The sequence below is a fragment of the Rattus norvegicus genome, chromosome 8 (assembly GCF_021556685.1).
Source record: "Rattus norvegicus strain SHRSP/BbbUtx chromosome 8, alternate assembly SHRSP_T2T, whole genome shotgun sequence".
Lineage (NCBI taxonomy): Eukaryota > Metazoa > Chordata > Mammalia > Rodentia > Muridae > Rattus > Rattus norvegicus.
In genome coordinates this window covers 98,682,854-98,706,852 of record NC_141541.1, presented here as the reverse complement: position 1 = coordinate 98,706,852, position 23,999 = coordinate 98,682,854, and the positions used below count along the sequence as shown (strand labels likewise).

Here is a 23,999-nt window from a genome sequence, read left to right as displayed (position 1 = left end):
TCCTTCAGTCTCCATTTTTGTCCCTGCAGTTCTTTTAGACAGAACAATTCTGGGTCAGAAATTTTGACTGTAGGTTAGTAACTCTGTCCCTCCACTTGAGGAGTCTATCTGCTGGAGGTAGACTCTTCAAGTTCCCTCTCCCCAATGTTGGGCGTTTTGGCTAAGTTCACTGCCAATGAGTCCTGAGAGTCTTTCACCTCCCAAGTCTCTGGTACTTTCTACAGGGTTCCCTACCTCCTACTCCCCAGGGCTGCTTATTTCTGTTCATGCTCTTGGCTTTCCAGGCTTCTCTCCTTGTGTCAGCCCCTCTCAATATCTCATCCTGTCACCTCTTTTCCCCTTTCCTTCCCCTCTCCCACCTAGATTCCTCTCTCCCTCTGCCTCTTGTAATTATTTCCTTCCCTCTTCTAAGTGGAATTGAAGCCTCCTCACTTGTGCCTTTCTGCTAGTTACACTTATTACAGTCTTTTTATCCTAGATATTCTGTACTTTTTGGCTAATATCCACTTATCAGTGAATACATACCAGGCATGTCCTTTTGGGTCTGAGTTACTTCACTCAGGATGATATTTTCTGCCCCCCCAAATACTTTAAATTCCAAGGTGTAGCCAAGGTTTTGACTATGGTAGTAGCATTGGTGCTGAGTGTGCAAACACATCCAGCATTCTGTGTGTGTTATTATCAATCCAAGATCATCTCAACAATTCCATTTGACAATTAGCATCAAGTTTCAGTATTCTGCATATCAGAACTTCATGTAGATATTCTTCTTGGAAGAATCACAGAAAGCAAAACATCCAAATAGACTAGGAATAAGAAGAAACAAGCTCTGAAGGAGAAGCCTGCTCCAACAGATGCACAGAGGAGAACAACAAAGAATATGAGTTTGACACATCTAAGGCCCATTTCCAACTGACCACCACCCTATACAGGAACCCAAAACTAAAAAGCAAGCTAAAATGTCTGAGAAAGAATACAGAGTCTTACTTGAAAAAAAAAATGATCGCAGACAGGATTCAAACAAATAAATACATGAGTTAAGGAGATTTGTCCAAGACCTTGAAAAGATAGTTTCAAAAGTGAATAAATCAGTCAACTGGAGGTGTGCTAACTAGTTTTTATATCAACTAGTCAGGAGGTAGGGTCATGTGAAAAGAAGAACCTTAATTGATAAAATGCCTCCCACAAAATGCCTTCCATAAGATTGGCCTTAGGCAAGCTTTTAGGGCATTTTAGAGAGTATTTATGATATACGTAGGGGGTCCCAGGCCATTGAAGGTGGTGCCACACTTAGACAGGTGGCTCTGAACTGTATACAAAAGCAGGCTGAGCAAGCCATGAAGAGCAAGCCAGTAAGCAGCCTCTGCTTAGTCAACCAGTCCTGCCTCCAGGTTTCCTCCAGGTTTTAAGTTCTTGCCTCAACTTTCCTCATTGATGGACTATGATTTGATGTTTATACTAAATAAGTCCTTTCCTCCCCCAAGTTACTTTTGGCCATGCTGTTTTGACACAGCAATATAAACTCAAATAACAACAGAAGCCAAAAGTTATTTCTGTTCCATTCCTACTTCATAACTGTAATCTTGCTACTGCTGTGAATTGTAATGTACACATATGATATACAGGATATTTTATGTGTAAATCCTGTGAAAGGTTTACACATTTGCCCCTTAGAAGGGGTCGAAACTCACAGGTTGAGAACTGCTGATATATTCAATCAAATAAAAAAAATGCAACAGAGGCCATCATTAACAGACAAGACCATGCAAACAATTTTTAGGGCTGGAGGTCAAGGTTGAGGCAATTATACATGCAACACATTTGTAAAGGAAAGAAGCAAAGAACATAATTTCAAGAAATTTTTGATGTATTCAAGAAGAATTCATGGTGTAGAGGAAAAAACAGAGATCAAAGATGAACGGAATAGACAGATTATTTAGTGAAATTACAGCAGAAAACTCCCTAAATTTGCACAAAGAAGTAGCCAGACAAAGAAACATACAGCACTCCAAATAAACATGAGGAGAAAAGAAACTCTCCTTCAAACAGCATAGTCAGGATGTCAAAAATGTAAAGTAGGGAAATAACTGAAAGCAGCACACAACAGGAGAGTCAACTCACATACACAGGCAGAAATATCCGAACTTCTCCGAACTTATTTCAAGAACAATAAAAGTCCAAAGAGCACCAGGCAGTGATGGTACACGCCTTTAATCCCAGCACTTGAAAGGCAGAAGCCAGAAGCTGGAAAGAACCCAGATGCCCTTCAACAGAGGAATGGATACAGAAAATGTGGTACACATTTGGAATATTACTCAGCTATCAAAAACAATGACTTTATGAAATTTGTAGGCAAATGGTTGGAACTGGAAAATATCATCCTGAGTGAGGTAACCCAATCACAGAAAAACACACATGGTATGCACTCATTGATAAGTGGCTATTAGCCCAAATGCTTGAATTACCCTAGATGCCTAGAACAAATGAAACTCAAGATGGATGATCAAAATGTGAATGCTTCACTCCTTCTTTAAAAGGGGAACAAGAATACCCTTGGCAGGGAAGAGAGAGGCAAAGATTAAAACAGACACAGAAGGAACACCCATTCAGAGCCTGCCCCACATGTGGCCCATACATATACAGCCATCCAATTAGACAAGATGGATGAAGCAAAGAAGTGCAGACCAACAGGAGCCGGATGTAGATCGCTCCTGAGAGACACAGCCAGAATACAGCAAATACAGAGGCGAATGCCAGCAGCAAACCACTGAACTGAGAATAGGACCCCCGTTGAAGGAATCAGAGAAAGAACTGGAAGAGCTTGAAGGGGCTCGAGACCCCATATGTACAACAATGCTAAGCAACCAGAGCTTCCAGGGACTAAGCCACTACCTAAAGACTATACATGAACTGACCCTGGACTCTGACCTCATAGGTAGCAATGAATATCCTAGTAAGAGCACCAGTGGAAGGGGAAGCCCTGGGTCCTGCTAAGACTGAACCCCCAGTGAACTAGATTGTTGGGGGGAGGGCGGCAATGGGGGGAGGATGGAGAGGGGAACACCGATAAGAAAGGGGAGGGGGGAAGGGGATGTTTGCCCGGGCAAGGGAATAACACTCGAAATGTATATAAGAAATACTCAAGTTAATAAAAAAAAATAAAAAATAAAGAAAGGCAAAAGCAGGTGGATCTCTGTGAATTTGAAGCTAGTCTGGTCTACAAAACAAATTCCAGAGCTACACTGAGAAACCCTGTCTCAAAAAAGCCAACACCCCCCCCCAAAAAAAGCAAAAGCCAAAAAGCATGGACTGGACTGAAATATGAACTACTTCATGGTCTGAAAGTAAACAACTGTTAAACCATGCACAGATTTAAAAATACAATTTAGAAATTCATATGGAGCCACAATATGCAACCTCTAATTATACTACATGCTACAGTGATAAGACACCCTTGTACTGTCCCTAAAAAAATAAATAGACTAATGGAATAGAATATAAGATCTTGAAATAAGATAAAAGGCTATGCTCACTTAATTTTTGACAAAGGAGGCAAGAACACACATTTTAAAAAAGAGAGAACCTATCCACAAAAAGTGCTGACAAAACTGAATATCTACTCACGAAAGAGTGAAATTAGATTCATGTCTTTCTTGTACAAAAATCAATTTGAAATAAATCAGAGACCTTAATTTAAAACCTGAGATACTGAAATATCCACAAGAAATTGTAGGGGATGTGCTCCAAGATGTTGATATAGGCAAGGACTAGAACAATAAACACAAAGGGCTTATCTGTGAGTATACAGAGATGGGACTACATACCAAAAAAAATGAAAATAGGAACCTTTCGGCAGGGTGAACAAACAGCCCAAAGATTGGGAGAAACCTTTACCAGGTGTATTTCACACAGGGAGCTAATATCCAGGATTTAAAAATAATCAAAGAAATTAAGTACAAAGGAAATAAAATCAACAAACAGGCTAACAAATTAAATGAGTTTCAAAGAAGAAATACAAATAGCCAAAACTATTTTAAAAATCATGTTATATCCTTATTCATCAGGGGAAAAAAAGTATATTATAACTAATTTGAGATACTGCCTTACCAAAATCAGAATGGCCACCAAAAAAAGAATCTGACAGCAAATGTTGGGGAGGAAGTAGAGAAAGAAAATCCCTTATTCACTCTGATGGGTGTGCAAGTTAGTACAGCCATTAGGAAGATCAGTTTGGAGGTTCCTCAAAAACTACAATATGTCATACAGATGTAAATGATTGTATATGAAGGTACAGCATAAAATACAGAAGTAAGAACAAAATGATAAATATTGGGTGATAAGGAAGAATGGAAAACAGGTAGTGGATGGACGAGAACTGAAAGACGATGTAACATTAACTCTTTGTGGCAGACAAGTATATGAAACTATAAATGAGAGAGACCATGTAAAATCTAGTATGATGCTCTACAGCTTCTTAATGACTATTCTACCTGGACAGTTCATTGAGACATTCAGACTTTTAGTCTGGCTAATCTGGTTGGATAATTTTTTTTTAATTCGCAAGTTCTTTTCAATGAAGTTTTAGTTAAAATATGGAATAAGTTGTTCCCTAGAAAAGTGTGTGACTCATCAGGTAACAGAGGTGTGCAGATGACCTACTTGTACTGCCCTACATGGTCCTCAATGACCTCCATTCTGTTTGCCCTATGGTTGCTTAACAGGAACCTTTACCTTCCCCTGGGCCTCACTAATCTCAGGCCCTCCTCACTGTAGACCCTCTAGACCATTGACTTGGCATGTAGACACAGGTAGCTTACCTGTACTCCCCACAGATCACCTCCCCTAAATCTCATCTCCCCATTTGCCCTGCAGTTATTTCCTAAGAATCCTAAGAACTCTAACTCTCTCTCTCTCTCTCTCTCTCTCTCTCTCTCTCTCTCTCTCTCACACACACACACACACACACACACACACACACACACACACACACACACAAATTCACAAGATTCTAGATTCCCTCCAATCCGGGAACTTACTATGCCCAAGAATCAAGGAAAGAGAGTTAACCTCCTTATTACTACACACATTCCCATTCCCCATCCCAGTCACCTTAAGACTAGAATCTCCTCTCTCCACCACTTCTCTCTCCCTTTAGGGCTCACCCCACAATAGCTAACACATTTGGCATGTAAATTCAAGTCATTCTTTCACCTCAGCACTTATCAAAGCCCTGCCAGCTGCCAGGGTGGAACATAGCCATGAAACTCAAACCCAGTACGTAATGCCACTAGGAAACTGTTGTAAGCTCCTTGACCAAGCTCCTGAAAGCACCAGTCTGTAGCAGAAAATCAAAAAAAAAAAAAAAAAAAAAGAACCAACTCAGGAAATTGGCAAGAAAGAAAGAAAGAAAAGAATGAGAGAGAGAGAGAGAGAGAGAGATTCAACCAAAAAACCATCTTCCAATTGCTCAATACAAGAAAAAGTACCAAAAAGAGAAAAAATCTAAAATATCATCATATCTCCTCCAAAAAATGCAAATCCCACAGTAATAGCCTCTGTTGAGAATGACTAAGAAGTCTCAGGCAAAAAAATTCAGAACAATTATAACCATGGCCAACCAAATTAAAGAAAAGAAATACATGAATAAAATAAAGAAGGCAACCCAAAATATAAAAGTAGAGTTTTAATTGTTTAAGGAACCAAACTGAAACAACCCAAATTCATTGAAAAGAACCCAGAATGAAAAACCCAATAAACTGATTTTTTTTTAAGATTTATTTATTTATTTTATGTGAGTACACTGTTGCTATCCTTAGACACACCTGGAGAGGGCATCAAGTCTCATTACAGATGGTTGTGAGCCACCATGTGGTTGCTGGGAATTGAACTCAGGACCTCTGGAAGAAAAGTCAGTGAATAAACTGATTTTTTAAAAACCCTAATAAAGAGTCTCATTAAGAAATGTCAGCTCTTTCCAGGGACTAAGCCACTACTCAAAGACTATACATGGACTGACCCTGGGCTCCAACCTCATAGGTAGCAATGAATAGCCTAGTAAGAGCACCAGTGGAAGGGGAAGCCCTTGGTCCTGCCAAGACTGAACCCCCAGTGAACGTGATTGTTGGGGGGAGGGCGGTAATGGGGGGAGGATGGGGAGGGTAAGCCCATATAGAAGGGGAAGGGGAGGGGTTAGGGAGATGTTGGCCCGGAAACAGGGAAAAGGAATAACAATCAAAATGTAAATAAGAAATACTCGTTAATAAAGAAAAAAATAAAATGTAAAAAAAAAAGTCAGCTCTTAGTCTGTGGCCTCCACTGCCCTTCCTGCTTTCTGCAAAGAGGGCAGCCTCCACCCAAAGGCTGAGGCCACTGGAGTTTTCACTCTTGAAAGAAGTGAGATTTGTCTTGCCCCCTCACATCTTGATGGTAGAGGCCATTCTTTGCCTTCTGTGAGGAACCCAAATGCCATGCTAGACTCTGCTGTCTGCCTTGTCCTTAGACTTCCCCTGGATCTCTGCTCTGATATCTGCAAGCCTGCACAAAGGATGGTGTAATTCTACCAACTCTAAGACAGTAAAAGAAATATAGTAGCAAGAGTAAGCAGACCACAGTGTGAAGCATTAAGTGGGAAAAGAATATAGACTTTTCATGATAAAAACAGATTAAAGAAATGTATGGTTACTAATCTGTCTCTACCAGAGATACTAGAGTGAACAATCTCAAGAGAAGAATAAACACACTCAAGAGATCATGAGAAAAACAGTCTTGGTGGAGATAATCAAAAGATACCTGAGAAAAACAATTTAAAAGTAACAGATACTAATACATGTCTGTCAATAATGACCCTAAACATTATTAGTCCCAATGTCCCAATTTAAAAAAGACACAGACTATTAGATCGGATTAGAAAACAGAATCCTTCTTTCTGTTTTATTCAAGAAATACATCTCACCACCAAAGACAGACATACATATGTAAAGGTAAAAGAACAGAAAAGGGTGTTCCAAACAAATAGAAGAAAGCAGCAAGTAGGTGTTACTACTCTAATATCTGAAAAACCAGACTTCAAAGCAAAAGTAGCAGGAAAAAGATAAGGATGTAAATAATGCTCATTAAAGGAAAACTCCAAGCAAAAGAATACAACAACCCTAAACATAGGGTTATCCAATTCAATAAAAAGAAACATCGCTAAATCTAAAACCACAGATTGACACAAGCACAATAATAGTAGATGACTTCAATGTCCTGCTCTCACTGATAGATAGGTCATATGAGGAAAAAAACTAAACAGAGAAACTGTGGTGCTAAATGACATAATAAACCAAGTAGGCCCAAGAGATCTGAAGAACATCATGTCAAAAGACTAATGAGTACACAATTTTTCAGCAATCTATAGAACCATCTCCAAAATTGACCACATATTAGAACACAAATAACATCTCAACAAATACAAGAAATATAATAAATACAGTGTTATAAAGATATAAAGAAGAAATTATAACAATGGAATTAAAAGTGGTGATGGGGGTTGGGGATTTAGTTCAGTGGTAGAGCGCTTGCCTAGCAAGCGCAAGGCCCTGGGTTCGGTCCCCAGCTCCAAAAAAAAAAAAAAAAAGTGGTGATGGAGGACAGGGTAGAGAAAGAAGGGAATTTTGGGAGGGATACCTCAGGCTAAAGGTTTTTCAAAAAACCCATATGGAATCCTTCTACATTTATATGTGTATATGTATATGTATATATTAAAATATATATACATATATTTACATATGTAAAGTTTAAATTGAGTTACTATATAAACACATCATATGCTACCAAATAAACCCTCTAATACAAGGAATGAGTTACATCTTGCTGAGTTGTTGGATCAAGAGTTCCCATAGTGCCCCCCCAAAACATAGTTTGTTGTCAATGCTATTGATTACTCAGTATAACTTCATAGTAAGACAATACTGCTGAAAATACCACATACTTATATCATAGAATGTGAAATCTATCTGGGATTCAACTGGAAGTTTTACTCCTAATGGCTAGCAACTAAAATTCTAGAAGGCAGTATTTACCCTACTGAGAGAGAAAATTAGTGGTGGACATGAACCCTGTGAGCTTCAATAATGACCTGCTTCCAACTGATTGCCACTAGTGCAATAATGGCATAAATGTTATAGGAGTCACCAACCATTGTCATTGGATTTAACGCTCTGTTAATGAGGCCAAGAACAGAGCACTGGATAGGCCAGAGATCCTAGAAGAAAGCCCACTCTTACTATACTCTGTTAAATAAACATGGCCATAAAATGACTCTTTTTTTAATTTACTATGTATAAGAGTATATTTTCATGAGTTTATGTACACACAGTACACTGGATTTCCTAAAACTGAAGGCTGTGAACCACTTGATTAGGTGCTGGAAACTGAATCCATACACTTTCCAGGAGGAGTAAGCATTCTTAACTGCTGAGCCACCTCTCAGCCTAGAGAGATATCTTTTTAAAAAGAGAATGTGTGTTAGCAAATGCTTGCAGGTACCTATTATTTATAGTTAAATGTATCTATTTTTACATAAAATGACTCTTAATGACATATTGCTATCCTTATAGATCAGTGCACCATTCAACCCTCATCAAAGAACCTTCCTCTTGCAGTAGACAGTAATTAATAGAGACCACAACTGGACACGTTACAGAGAATATAAAACTGTGGAGTGCCTAGACCTGAGAGGAATGTCTATGTCACACTCCTCCCCTCAGAGTCAGAGGTGGTAGATGCTTAAAGGAACTGTGTTTTACAGATCCAACAAGGTAGACATAACTACAGACTCACTCGAACCATGACAGCATACATAACAACTATGCTAGCTCAGGCAAAGCCCTATCATTCAGGAAAGGATGTAGGCACCAAATACCACTCCTAGCCAAGAAGCTGTCAGCAAATGATCCTTCCTGAAAGAGGAAAAAATCCGTTTTCTTCAGTGAAGTGACAGTGAGCGCATTAGCCATACTCCAGAGCAATCAATCCCCATGCTCAGGAGTAGATGGTAAATACACGTCAAACTACACGATGTCTCTTCAAGAGACAGAAAGAACATGCTGTTGGTGAAAAATGGGGACAGAATGGGAAGGAATTGGGGGAAAATATGATCAAAATACATTGTGGGAAATTCTCAACAAATAAACATTTTTAATGAAAAAAAATCATGATAGAAATGGTGGCACGCACCTTTACTCCAGAACTCAGGATGCAAAGACTGGAGGATCTCTGAGTTGAGGTCATCCTGCTCTACATAGTGAACTTCAGGACAACCAATACGATGTAGAGAGAACCTGTCTCAAAAAAAAATTTACTCATTATGTGCAGCTCCTCTCCCTTCCAGGATTCGGACTCGGTTGTGGTTGTGGAGACTCCTCGTCCCACTGGCCGGTCATTGCTATGGTGAAGATGAGCAAAGCAGCCACACAGAGGCCACTGCAGCTCTTCAAGGGCGGCCAATTTGCCATCCGCTGGGGCTTTATCTCTCCATGATTTACCTGGGATTTACGAGGGGTGAAGATCCTGGATTGCCTGAACAGTTAATTTTAAGCCTACTCTGGGGAATAAAGGACCGTTTGGTTATCTGGCAATCCGATATGGAAGGTGTGTACTCTGGCTGGAAGAAAGATGTCATTTCAGTACATCTGTGGCAGAGTGGAGTCTGTACTGACTTACCATAGACTATCAAAATAAATATTTTTAACAATGTTAAAAAATATTCATTAAGATTCAGTCAAAAACAATGATCCTTTTACTTTGAAGTTCTCTAGTTGTAACCATCACACCATAAACTAACCCCATTATTAACAGGTTATTTCAACTATATGTTCGTCCCAGAAAAAAAAAAGTCAAGCAAATGCTGCCACTAAAATTGGAGGTCTCCTCTCTCAAAAAAGATTCCTACATAGTATCTCTCCTCTCCTCTTGGTCTAGTCAGTTTCTCTTACGTATTCATGGCTTCATAAGTCCATCACATGTTACAGCCCACAAAGTTCCCTGGATTATTCACTTGGTTTTCTGACTCCACTAACAGTTTGATTTGTCATTGTTTTTCTTCTGCTACCTTCCAAACCCTGATACACAGTCATAATTTGGAAAACATGAAGAACACAATATCACAACTCTGGAAGTACTGAGGGTTGTATCTGGTAAACATTGACTACAACCCAAAAGCAGACCTTTTTGAACAAGTAAAAGCAATTTACCCACGTAATTTAAATGCAAGATATCTTACGGAAGTGATGATTACAATAAATGCTTTCTTTCTATTCTTTTTTGGATTTCTAGATTTTTCTCCCCTGTTTAGTGTTTAAAAATTTTTTTGGTGAAAAACTTAACAACCAACCCAACAACAATGCAGAAATCTTATTATAAGAAAAACTAAAGGCTTTAAAGTATTGTTGATTGAAAAACACAGAAAGCATAATTAAAAAGCCTCTTAAATTACCATCCCCTCCATGGCTGCCAAATTTCCTTTTGTCTCATTTTATCCAGCTGGTCTGAATTATGACAGAGTGGTTTGTGATTATGTGAGCAGCATTAGGTGCCAGCTGAAATGGACACTAAAGGAAGACTCCAGCATCCTGAATTCATAATTCCTGCTACATTTGGCACTGCACCAACTTCGCAAACATGCATCTACTTCCCCATCATTTTTCCACTGTAAATTCAATGGACAGTGACTGCTGCTATGGCAACAAAAGCTGGAGAAGAGAGTGTTGAGGGATCAGCTATAAAGACTTTTCAGAACACCCGGGTAACTGGGGAGCTGGTGGGAGACTATCGAGCAGCCACACACTGTTACGCGTAGCCTGTCTACTAGAAAATATTTCTACTAAATTTATTTACCTGTGTTGTAAGAATTCTTGGTACGGAATTCTAAAACCTTCTGTTTTGCAGTGGTTTTCCTGTTTTAATTAGTGTATGGTTCGACAGAACCATCCAGGCACATTTCCTCCACTCAGAAGAAGCTTCCCAAAACACACGTTTGGAGACTGAGCACAGCTGTCCAAATGATGTTATCATTTTTGAGAATCTCCTTCAAAGACAGTTATTCCAAAGAAGCTTAAAATTATATCCTATATTAACACACTAAGTCATTCATATCAGTTTAGTAAATCAAATATTCCATACTGCTAGTTTAATAAGATGGGAAGCCATGCATGAAATGACTGCCAGGTTAATGACATAGGGATCCAGGCATGGTATGTATTTGCACATAATAACACAGAATGTTCTCCTAAATCCGCTAAATTGCTCATCAATTCTTAAACAGGCATTTAACTAAATCTCATTCAGAGTCAGAAAAAAATTGTTTTTGTTGTTACTTCTAATAGAAAAAAAACACCTACATATTTGAAGTTATTAGGTGCGAAACAAATAATACTTGAGGAATTGTTTGGGATTGGAGATTGTGAAACTTGAGAAATTAGATCTATAAAGAAGCAAACACATCGTGGGCTAGAAAGGCCCACAATAGCATTCAGCCCATTCCCCATGGACGTTACACTGCAGATCCACAGATCAGAAGTTTCACCTCTAGACTCCTAAGCAAGGATATAAATGTAGATAGATATAGATATGGATATGGATATAGAGATAGAGATAGAGATAGAGATATATGCATGATCTAAGTAACTAGATTAAATTTAGAATTGTTTTGTGTGTGTGGTTTTGTTGGGTTGAATTCTGAATAAAAAGAGCAGGTCCTCTCATTCGGGAGCCTGAATGTGAACGTCCAAGGTACTAAGTGGCATATTTTGCCCACTCTGTTTTTTCCTACTGATCATACAACAATTTGTAGGAACCAAATATACCGTTTGCCAGCAGAACAGCTAAAAATAATTATAAATGGAAAGCAGAAAGTGAGCACATCGATACAAATGGAAGTGTCCCCAGCAGACCGTTCATCCTCACAAAGGCTCCCTATAAAAGAGAAGAAGCCACCAATAGATCAAAACCTAAGCCCACTCAATAACAAAAAGAAAATACAAGAATTTAGGTGCCTGGTCATCTGCTCTTGCTATGTCTAGTAATAAATGGTATCAGTTGTTACGTTCATGCTTTGCTCAGGTATCAAATGCATTCTGTCCTTAACAGTATTATACAGCAAAGCTATCACTGTCTCTATTTTACGGATAGGAAAGTGAGGCTTACATCAATTAAATTATAAACTTGATTGATCAACTGAGGATGGAATTTTAGCCTTTTAACTCTCAAATTAAATTCTATCCCCTTAGAGATGTCCTACCCAGGATCCCTTCCCCCTAGCAACCTTCAGCAGGTAGGAGAGATGGCCCTAGGGTTGTGAGAGCAGGAGAGCTGCCTATCCCTCACTGGCTGCAACACTTAGGAGAGGGGTCCTTGCACTTCATCTGGGCAGGACTGTATAGCTGACCCTGGTATAACTGAGCTATCCTCAAGAGCATGAGCATGGGAGACCTGGCCCTCCACTAGTCTTCCCTGCACCTCACCTTTCCCCACATAAGGCAAGCAGAAGAGCTAGACCAGACTCTCCCTGGCTGCAGCATTCTGGAGAGTGGACCTCAACTGGGCAGTACAATTGAGCTGACCTTTCTGGAGTGAGCATGGGAGAGCAGGACAGGAGGACATGAGATTGGGAAAGCTGGCTCTGCCTCTTGCCAGCTGTGACATTGAATGAACTAGCTTGACAGTGCAGAGAGCTTGCCCTGGTGGTGTGGTTGTGAGAGAGCTGACAGGCTGACCAGCTCAGCTATCACCTAGGCCTAAATCCAGGGCTTTGAGTTGGCCAACCCAACATCTACCCCATCTATGAACTGCTGGAGCTCATGAAGCGGGGTCGTTCAATAGATCCAAAGCTACAGTATCTCCATGGCACAGGACAACCGTCTATCCAAGAGGAGTCCCAGTGAGGATACAATATTGATAGTGTAGCAGGAGCCAAAAACCTGGAACCAGACCAATGGTTCATTGCAATGAACATTTTCCAAGTGATGTGTAGACAAAAAGGCTGTACTGTGGGACACACTATCACATATTATAGCTTCCACATGAGTATTTTTTCCTTTGGTGGGGGAGCTGCAAGGGCAGAGGGCAGAGACAAAGAGATGAGAGATAGTGGGATTGGGATAACATGATATAAAACTCACAAAGAATCAATAAAAAGTAAAATACAAAATGTAAAGTTAAATTTTAAAAATCCTATTCCCTTTCTAATAACTACACTCTCTAAGGATTATCTAAGTGCTTTTATTATTGTTTAGTGTTTGAAGAAAGGGTATCACACTATGAAGTCCACGCTTGCCTCTTACCTACTATGTAGACCAGGCTGGCCTCATAAACCATGGAGGTCCATGTGTCTCTGGCAGTTCCGGGATTAAAGGTGTGTGCTACCACACCAGGCTAAAAGCTTGTAGGTTTCTTATCCTACCATCACTCACCATCTGTTGGAAAGAAGGGAGACAAACCCTAGAGCAACTCACATCTTTTGGTAGTTTCTGGGTGAAGAACATATACTAATTTGACAGTAAAGAATATTTTGTTGGTTAATATCACAAAGAAATTCCAAGAGGTATTTCCAGAAAAATAAAGCAAAATATTATCCAGGGACAACAGAATCAGAAATACCTCAGGTATCTCAGTGGTTATTGTATCAACATAAACTCCTTGAAATAATTTTCCCCCAATGGGACTAAAAAGATGGCTCAGTGGTTAAGGCCAAATAGTGATCATCTGGACGGACCTAAGTTTAATAACCAGCACCCTAGTAGTGACTCACAACCGCCTGTAATGCAAGCTCCAGAGTATGTGGCTCCTCTGGCCTCTGAGGGCATCTGCACTTACATGCATGTACCCACACACAGACAATACGTATACACATAATTTAAAATAGTAAGAATAATATGTTTTCAAGTGCAACACTTCTGTTGGGAGTCATTATATTTATTGTATAAAGTGGTGTGGAGTGTTGAGGTCCGATTTGTACAAAAAGCATGAATTACCCAATCTTTAACTGTTGCTAAAGTTCCTTCCGTAGAGGAGAAGTCAATGATGTCTACCCCTCCTCCAAAGGGCCTAACAACAAAGCAAGTTATGATTCTGCCTGGACTGTTTTATCCATTTCCCCTCCCCACTCCCCAGTTAACCGCTCTTTGAGCTTTAAACTTTCTAGAAATTCATTAGCTCAGAATTTGGCTTTCTGTTGTCCCCCACCCCCCGAGCAACTCAATACAAAATCTGTCCACACTTGCCTTTGAGCACCCCCCGTGCATTTCCTTCTCTGGGTGCTTTTCTCATGCCTTATCTCCTTCACTCTCACACGCTACAGCAGTGGTTCTCAGTCTTCCTAATGCTGCCATCCTCTAATACAGTTCTTCATGTGGTGGTGACCCCCAACCATCCAATAACTGTCATTATTACTTCCTAACTGGAATTTTGCTCTCATTATGGATCATGATGTAAATATCTGTTTTCTGATGATCTTAGACCACCCCTGGGAAAGGTCCTTCATCCCCAAAAGGTTCTCTACCTATAGGTTAAGAAGCACGGCTCTACAGACACTCTACATCCTCATCTACGTCAGCTAGATTGGCCAAAGCTTTTCCTACTTCATGAAGATTCTGCCCCGCCACCATCTCTGCAAAGCTACCGAGGCTCCATACTGATCTCAGAGTCTTTGCTGAGTCGAGTTCTTCCTTAAGCTTCTGTTGATCACAGTCCTGACAGATCCTGCAAATCTGTTGTTCACTGCTTTCCTCAGAACTCATTCTCTCAGTAGCATCTATCCCTCCTCTGTTGTCTTCTGGATACTGGTAAACCTGGGACCCTCCACCTGTGATACACAAGGATTTTCTAATGGTTCCAATGAGCCTGTCCTTCAGGGCCTGACTCTTCTTGTATCACCTTAGATTGTGCCACTCGTGTCTCAAGGGAGGACGTGCAGTTCTGTTGCTCAGTTTCTCTTTTTCAGAAATACTGACTGACCCCATCTGCCTTCTTATCAATGTCATTGTTTGAAGCTTTTCTCTAATTCAAGTGATTCCATTGTTGAATATTCTTTGGCTACCATGGTCTGCCTTGCCCACTGCTAAGACTCCCAACTACATGCTAACTCATGGGGTTTTCCTTTCTGGGAATAAAAGTTTAGACTTTTCCTGTTTGCCTTTGAGTGCCCCTTCATCACTATGTGATACCTTCCATGGGTTCCAGGTTTGGGGGTTGAACCCCTTGCCATAAAAAGTGGCATTCTAACAAACACCTCTATCTCTCCTTCCCTTTTGTCCAATCTGCCAAGCTAAGTTGGAGGCTTGCCTACTGAAAATGCGAGCCTCATATCTTCTTATTACTGCAACTTCTCCTTTACACTTGCAGTCTCCCTGAAGGATTCCTCCTTAACCTAAGGTAGAATTCTTGTTGCTTACAGCAATGGTTAGGCCACCTCTACAGCTGCTCGTTGATGCCTCTGCCCCTGATGTGAGTTTAAAATACCTGTTACAGACCTTTGACTCTTCTCAAAGCATCACCACACACCCTGTGGTGACCCATAAAGCAATCATGCCATACCATACCTGGAAGACTGCCATTCTCCACAGACAGATTTCCTCCACAGACAACCCCCTGCCCACATGGCCTCATCCTAGTTACATATCCCACTATCCATTTTCCTGCCACTACCTCCAGAGAAGTACTGTAGGAACAGATCATCATGTCAAAAACCTCTGCAAACACCCTGTCCTCACAAAACTTTGCTTCAGTTGTTTGTCTCACTCCCTGCAGAAGGGCCAATTGTATTACTCCTCCTAAACTCATCCTCAGTTGTGTAGTATCCTGACAACTATGCCAAGTACTGCTTAAGTTCCTTCCCTGAAGGAAGCATAAGCAATGTCTACCCCTCCTCATAAGGTCCTAATGACAAACCACATTACAATTCCACCAATAATGAGTTTATTAGGCTTACTTACAGAACATAGATGTGGGGTTACTTACTGGAGCATGGGTAATTGCCCCACATAGGCCTCTCTGGAGCAGGGCTAATGACTTTTCCCTAGTCATGTAGATGGAGTCTGCATTTCCTAGTATTCTCTGGTCTGCGTACTCTGGCCTCTCCCTGAGGAAGCATGCAGCTAGGGCAAAGTTCTACACAAGTGGTAAAAGGTGGCCGAATGCTTAAGAGGGGGGTTTCCTAATACTTCAGGCTCCTCTGAGAAGATGTAAACAGCCAACAAGCCAGCCCGGATGATCGTTTGCAGTCCAGCATAGCAAACAGATGGTGGTTCTTTGAGTCTGAGGAGTCTTAAACAACATCTAAAATTTTAAGTTGAAAACCCAGTTGAACCCAGGTAGTTCATGCTTGTATTCCTAGCAATGGAGAGGCTGAAACAGATGGAGCCCCAGGGACAATTAATGATTAATAAATAGCATAATAAATTACTGGAAAAACAAAGCATACAAACAAAAACCTACATAGATCATTATCTACACCAAAATATTACAGTACCCACTACCATTCACCTCATCCAGAGGGCAGTCACCCAGAACCTTACCAATGTCCACTTTCATTTTTATGTATAGAAGGATGGCAAATGTCTTCTTATATTTAATTTTGCATACTTTTAATATAATTATTTAAATAAAGACCATTTAGTTTTTTATTTTGATAAAGATACTATATTCATTTTCTTCCCTAATATTTTATTATGCTGCTAAGATCCAAATAACTGTAGTTCCTTCATTTTGGCCATACGTCAGTCTAGTTGATGTGACTATCTGAACACTCAAGAGTTATACTGAGCTTTTCATTTTTCTCCCGGTGGGTAGCACTACTATGGATAATTTAAATGCCTCCTGTTAAACATCTACACAAGTCCTAGATTCCTCTTGGCTATTTACCCAAGGCACAGAATCAAAGGGTCATGATTTTAATGAATGTCCAGCTTTATAATTAAACAGTAATATCAAATTGTTTTTCAACTAGCTACATCAATTGACATTTCTTGTTTCATATAATTCAGTACAAGGCTATGATGTTTTAGCAACTTGGATTTATTTACTGATTGCTTCTTATTAGTTTTCTGTGTTCCAAATCTGTGTCTTTGCTCTTTGGTGTACTTGGCCAAACTGAAACTCCTTTAATTTTATGTAATAAAGATATGAATTTTTCTCTTCAGTACTTTGGGCTTTGTGTTTTTAAGTAAGGTATTTCTCAATCCCAAGTTATTCTTTTATAATAAATTTCATTCACTCACTCATTTACTTTATAATATTCTATCCAATGTCAGCCTTTAATCACAGATTTCAGCACACTTTATATATAATGCCAACTAGAAATTCTACTATCTTTTCCCTACATAATGTATTACCTAAGCAGTGCATATTTTCTGAACAGACATTTAATGATTCTCTAGGCATATATATTAAATACTCATGCATAATACATTACATCCACAATGACTTATTCATGTGTCCTTTTCCTTAACATTGTTTTTAATAATAGAAAGAATAAAAACAAGATTTATTCAATGTGTACACACTGGGAAGAGGAGAAAGATACTCACTGACTCTCCCTAGTGTATCCTCTGGGGTCCTAAAATAATAAGATTAAACTTTATCTAAAGGTCCAAGGACATGCACATTGTATTAGTTAGGGTTTTATTACTGTGAAGGGATACCATGACCAAAGCAACTCTTAAAAAAACAGCCTTACAGCGACAGAAGTTCAAGCCATTAGCATCATAGCAGGAATCAAGGCAACATGCAGGCAGTCATGTTGCTGGAGGAGCCAAGAGTTCTACATCTTGATCTGAAGGCAGCCAGGAGGAGACCTGAAATAGAAATAGACTTTCATTGGAAAGTCGATTGTGTTGGATGATGTTTTGCTGAAGCAGACACAGGTGAAAGGATGTTCTGCTAAAGCAAGCATGTGAAAGGACACATGATGAAGGATTCTTTGCTAATGATACACATGTATTAGTCCACCTTACATTTCTTTTTTTTTTTTCTGTTACTCTTGTGGTACCTGGCACCATTTTATTTTTTAAATTAGCTTCTCAATCATCATCTGGAAAGAAAACATTCTGAGCAACATCATTAAAAACAGCTCTGATAAAGCACGGTCACTACTACGTATCATAAAGCAGGTACAAGCTATTTTACATCCACAGAGGTATGATACAGTACTGTCCTACATCTATATTACTAGAGGATACAATTTAAAAGGCATTATTTGAGACTTGATACTACTTTTCCAGCACAGGGCCCAAAGGATGGTGTGACACAGCTTTGTAAAGAAACATACTCTAGACAGGATTTCCTTTCACTAGTGGCACAGTTCTAAGGATTCATTCTCTCCATGAATGTCAGCTAAAACCGTTATTAAAAAAATGAAATATCCCTAGAACAAAACCGTATAGCCACTGGATTCACATGAAGATGACCTAGTGGAGACAAGCTGGACCTCACCTTACCAACAAGCTATCAAATCTGTTATGTTTAAACAGTGAGACCTCCAAGGAAGGAGATGCCAAGTAGTGCTTCAAAGCTTCGGACCACAATCAAACACAGCATCCTTTTCAACAGAAGCAGAAGCTCATCTGAATATGCTCAAGGATGCTGACATCAGCATTTAATCATCTCCTCACTCATCCAGGAAGAAGGGGAGATCAGTTACTACTGTACTTTATTGTGTTCAACCAAATCACCATGTTACAAAAATAGCAAGCTGCCATAATAAAAAATAAGGCTCCTCTATCCAGCACCAGATAGCATCATTTTACTTTCAAGCCTAGAAATTGCACACTTGTATAAAACCAACCGAAGATGAGGATTGAGAGTTCATCTTGGTGGATTTTTCCTTTGATGAATATGAAGTGTCCTTCCTTATCTTTTTTGATGACTTTTAATTGAAAATTGATTTTATTTGATATTAGAATGGCTACTCCAGCTTGCTTCTTCTGACCATTTGCTTGGAAAGTTGTTTTCCAGCCTTTCACTCTGAGGTAGTGTCTGTCTTTGTCTCTGAGGTGTGTTTCCTGTAGGCAGCAGAATGCAGGGTCCTCATTGCGTATCCAGTTTGTTAATCTATGTCTTTTTATTGGGGAGTTGAGGCCAGGAGTTCAGGAAATGGACAATTTCCTAGACAGATACCAGGTATCGAAGTTAAATCAGGAACAGATAAACCAGTTAAACAACCCCATAACTCCTAAGGAAATAGAAGCAGTCATTAAAGGTCTCCCAACCAAAAAGAGCCCAGGTCCAGACGGGTTTAGTGCAGAATTCTATCAAACCTTCATAGAAGACCTCATACCAATATTATCCAAACTATTCCACAAAATTGAAACAGATGGAGCACTACCGAATACCTTCTACGAAGCCACAATTACTCTTATACCTAAACCACACAAAGACCCAACAAAGAAAGAGAACTTCAGACCAATTTCCCTTATGAATATCGACGCAAAAATACTCAATAAAATTCTGGCAAACCGAATTCAAGAGCACATCAAAACAATCATCCACCATGATCAAGTAGGCTTCATCCCAGGCATGCAGGGATGGTTTAATATAAGGAAAACCATCAACGTGATCCATCATATAAACAAACTGAAAGAACAGAACCACATGATCATTTCATTAGATGCTGAGAAAGCATTTGACAAAATTCAACACCCCTTCATGATAAAAGTCCTGGAAAGAATAGGTATTCAAGGCCCATACCTAAACATAGTAAAAGCCATATACAGCAAACCAGTTGCTAACATTAAACTAAATGGAGAGAAACTTGAAGCAATCCCACTAAAATCAGGGACTAGACAAGGCTGCCCACTCTCTCCCTACTTATTCAATATAGTTCTTGAAGTTCTAGCCAGAGCAATCAGACAACAAAAGGAGGTCAAGGGGATACAGATCGGAAAAGAAGAGGTCAAAATATCACTATTTGCAGACGACATGATAGTATATTTAAGTGATCCCAAAAGTTCCACCAGAGAACTACTAAAGCTGATAAACAACTTCAGCAAAGTGGCTGGGTATAAAATTAACTCAAATAAATCAGTTGCCTTCCTCTATACAAAAGAGAAACAAGCCGAGAAAGAAATTAGGGAAACGACACCCTTCATAATAGACCCAAATAATATAAAGTACCTCGGTGTGACTTTAACCAAGCAAGTAAAAGATCTGTACAATAAGAACTTCAAGACACTGAGGAAAGAAATTGAAGAAGACCTCAGAAGATGGAAAGATCTCCCATGCTCATGGATTGGCAGGATTAATATAGTAAAAATGGCCATTTTACCAAAAGCAATCTACAGATTCAATGCAATCCCCATCAAAATACCAATCCAATTCTTCAAAGAGTTAGACAGAACAATTTGCAAATTCATCTGGAATAACAAAAAACCCAGGATAGCTAAAGCTATCCTCAACAATAAGAGGACTTCAGGGGGAATCACTATCCCTGAACTCAAGCAGTATTACAGAGCAATAGTGATAAAAACTGCATGGTATTGGTACAGAGACAGACAGATAGACCAATGGAATAGAATTGAAGACCCAGAAATGAACCCACACACCTATGGTCACTTGATTTTTGACAAAGGAGCCAAAACCATCCAATGGAAAAAAGATAGCATTTTCAGCAAATGGTGCTGGTTCAACTGGAGGGCAACATGTAGAAGAATGCAAATCGATCCATGCTTATCACCCTGTACAAAGCTTAAGTCCAAGTGGATCAAAGACCTCCACATCAAACCAGACACACTCAAACTAATAGAAGAAAAACTAGGGAAGCATCTGGAACACATGGGCACTGGAAAAAATTTCCTGAACAAAACACCAATGGCTTATGCTCTAAGATCAAGAATCGACAAATGGGATCTCATAAAACTGCAAAGCTTCTGTAAGGCAAAGGACACTGTGGTTAGGACAAAACGGCAACCAACAGATTGGGAAAAGATCTTTACCAATCCTATAACAGATAGAGGCCTTATATCCAAAATATACAAAGAACTCAAGAAGTTAGACCGCAGGGAAACAAATAACCCTATTAAAAAATGGGGTTCAGAGCTAAACAAAGAATTCACAGCTGAGGAATGCCGAATGGCTGAGAAACACCTAAAGAAATGTTCAACATCTTTAGTCATAAGGGAAATGCAAATCAAAACAACCCTGAGATTTCACCTCACACCAGTGAGAATGGCTAAGATCAAAAACTCAGGTGACAGCAGATGCTGGCGAGGATGTGGAGAAAGAGGAACACTCCTCCATTGTTGGTGGGATTGCAGACTGGTAAAACCATTCTGGAAATCAGTCTGGAGGTTCCTCAGAAAATTGGACATTGAACTGCCTGAGGATCCAGCCATACCTCTCTTGGGCATATACCCAAAAGATGCCTCAACATATAAAAGAGACACGTGCTCCACTTTGTTCATCGCAGCCTTATTTATAATAGCCAGAAACTGGAAAGAACCCAGATGCCCTTCAACAGAGGAATGGATACAGAAAATGTGGTACATCTACACAATGGAATATTACTCAGCTATCAAAAACAACGAGTTTATGAAATTCGTAGGCAAATGGTTGGAACTGGAAAATATCATCCTGAGTGAGCTAACCCACTCACAGAAAGACATACATGGTATGCACTCATTGATAAGTGGCTATTAGCCCAAATGCTTGAATTACCCTAGATCCCTAGAACAAAGGAAACTCAAGACGGATGATCAAAATGTGAATGCTTCACTCCTTCTTTAAATGAGGAAAAAGAATACCCTTGGCAGGGAAGGGAGAGGCAAAGATTAAAACAGAGACTGAAGGAACACCCATTCAGAGCCTGCCCCACAGGTGGCCCATACATATACAGCCACCCAATTAGACAAGATGGATGAAGCAAAGAAGTGCAGACCGACAGGAGCCGGATGTAGATCGCTCCTGAGAGACACAGCCAGAATACAGCAAATACAGAGGCGAATGCCAGCAGCAAACCACTGAACTGAGAATAGGTCCCCCGTTGAAGGAATCAGAGAAAGAACTGGAAGAGCTTGAAGGTGCTCGAGACCCCAAAAGTACAACAATGTCAAGCAACCAGAGCTTCCAGGGACTAAGCCACTACCTAAAGACTATACATGGACTGACCCTGGACTCTGTCCCCATAGGTAGCAATGAATATCCTAGTAAGAGCACCAGTGGAAGGGGAAGCCCTGGGTCCTGCTAAGACTGAACCCCCAGTGAACTAGACTATGCCGGGAGGGTGGCAATGGGGGGAGGTTTGGGAGGGGAACACCCATAAGGAAGGGGAGGGGGGAGGGTGATGTTTGTCCGGAAACCGGGAAAGGGAATAACACTTGAAATGTATATAAGAAATACTCAAGTTAATAATAAAAAAATAAATAAAAATAAAAAAAATAAGGCTCCTCTATCCAGCACCAGATAGCATCATTTTACTTTCAAGCCTAGAAATTGCACACTTGTATAAAACCAACCGAAGATGAGGATTGAGAGTTCATCTTGGTGGATTTTTCCTTTGATGAATATGAAGTGTCCTTCCTTATCTTTTTTGATGACTTTTAATTGAAAATTGATTTTATTTGATATTAGAATGGCTACTCCAGCTTGCTTCTTCTGACCATTTGCTTGGAAAGTTGTTTTCCAGCCTTTCACTCTGAGGTAGTGTCTGTCTTTGTCTCTGAGGTGTGTTTCCTGTAGGCAGCAGAATGCAGGGTCCTCATTGCGTATCCAGTTTGTTAATCTATGTCTTTTTATTGGGGAGTTGAGGCCATTGATGTTGAGAGATATTAAGGAATAGTGATTATTGCTTCCTGTTATATTCATATTTGGATGTGAGATTATGTTTGTGTGCTTTCATTCTCTTTGTTTTGTTGCCAAGATGATTAGTTTCTTGCTTCTTCTAGGGTATAGCTTGCCTCCTTATGTTGGGCTTTACCCTTTATTATCCTTTGTAGTGCTGGATTTGTAGAAAGATATTGTGTAAATTTGGTTTTGTCATGGAATATCTTGGTTTCTCCATCTATGTTAATTGAGAGTTTTTCTGGATACAGTAACCTGGGCTGGCATTTGTGTTCTCTTAGGGTCTGTATGACATCTGTCCAGGATCTTCTGGCCTTCATAGTTTCTGGCGAGAAGTCTGGTGTGATTCTGATAGGTCTGCCTTTATATGTTACTTGACCTTTTTCCCTTACTGCTTTTAATATTCTTTCTTTATTTTGTGCGTTTGGTGTTTTGACAATTATGTGACGGGAGGTGTTTCTTTTCTGGTCCAATCTATTTGGAGTTCTGTAGGCTTCTTGTATGCCTATGGGTATCTCTTTTTTTAGGTTAGGGAAGTTTTCTTCTATGATTTTGTTGAAGATATTTACTGGTCCTTTGAGCTGGGAGTCTTCACTCTCTTCTATACCTATTATCCTTAGGTTTGATCTTCTCATTGAGTCCTGGATTTCCTGTATGTTTTGGACCAGTAGCTTTTTCTGCTTTACATTATCTTTGACAGTTGAGTCAATGATTTCTATGGAATCTTCTGCTCCCGAGATTCTCTCTTCCATCTCTTGTATTCTGTTGGTGAAGCTTGTATCTACAGCTCCTTGTCTTTTCTTTTGATTTTCTATGTCCAGGGTTGTTTCTATGTGTTCTTTCTTGATTGCTTCTATTTTCATTTTTAATTCCTTCAACTGTTTGATTGTGTTTTCCTGGAATTCTTTCAGGGATTTTTGCGATTCCTCTCTGTAGGCTTCTACTTGTTCTCTAAGGGAGTTCTTTATGTCTTTCTTGAAGTCCTCCAGCATCATGATCAAATATGATTTTGAAACTAGATCTTGCTTTTCTGGTGTGTTTGGATATTCCGTGTTTGCTTTGGTGGGAGAATTGGGCTCCGATGATGCCATGTAGTCTTGGTTTCTGTTGCTTGGGTTCCTGCGCTTGCCTCTCGCCATCAGATTATCTCTAGTGTTACTTTGTTCTGCTATTTCTGACCGTGGCTAGACTGT

At 39.8% G+C, this 23,999-nt stretch overlaps 1 pseudogene; it reads left to right on the top strand.

The window, feature by feature from the left end:
- Positions 1-9,426: 9,426 nt before the first annotated feature.
- LOC148004296 (mitochondrial import receptor subunit TOM7 homolog pseudogene) lies at positions 9,427-10,622 on the top strand (annotated as a pseudogene).
- The last annotated feature ends 13,377 nt before the right edge of the window (positions 10,623-23,999 follow it).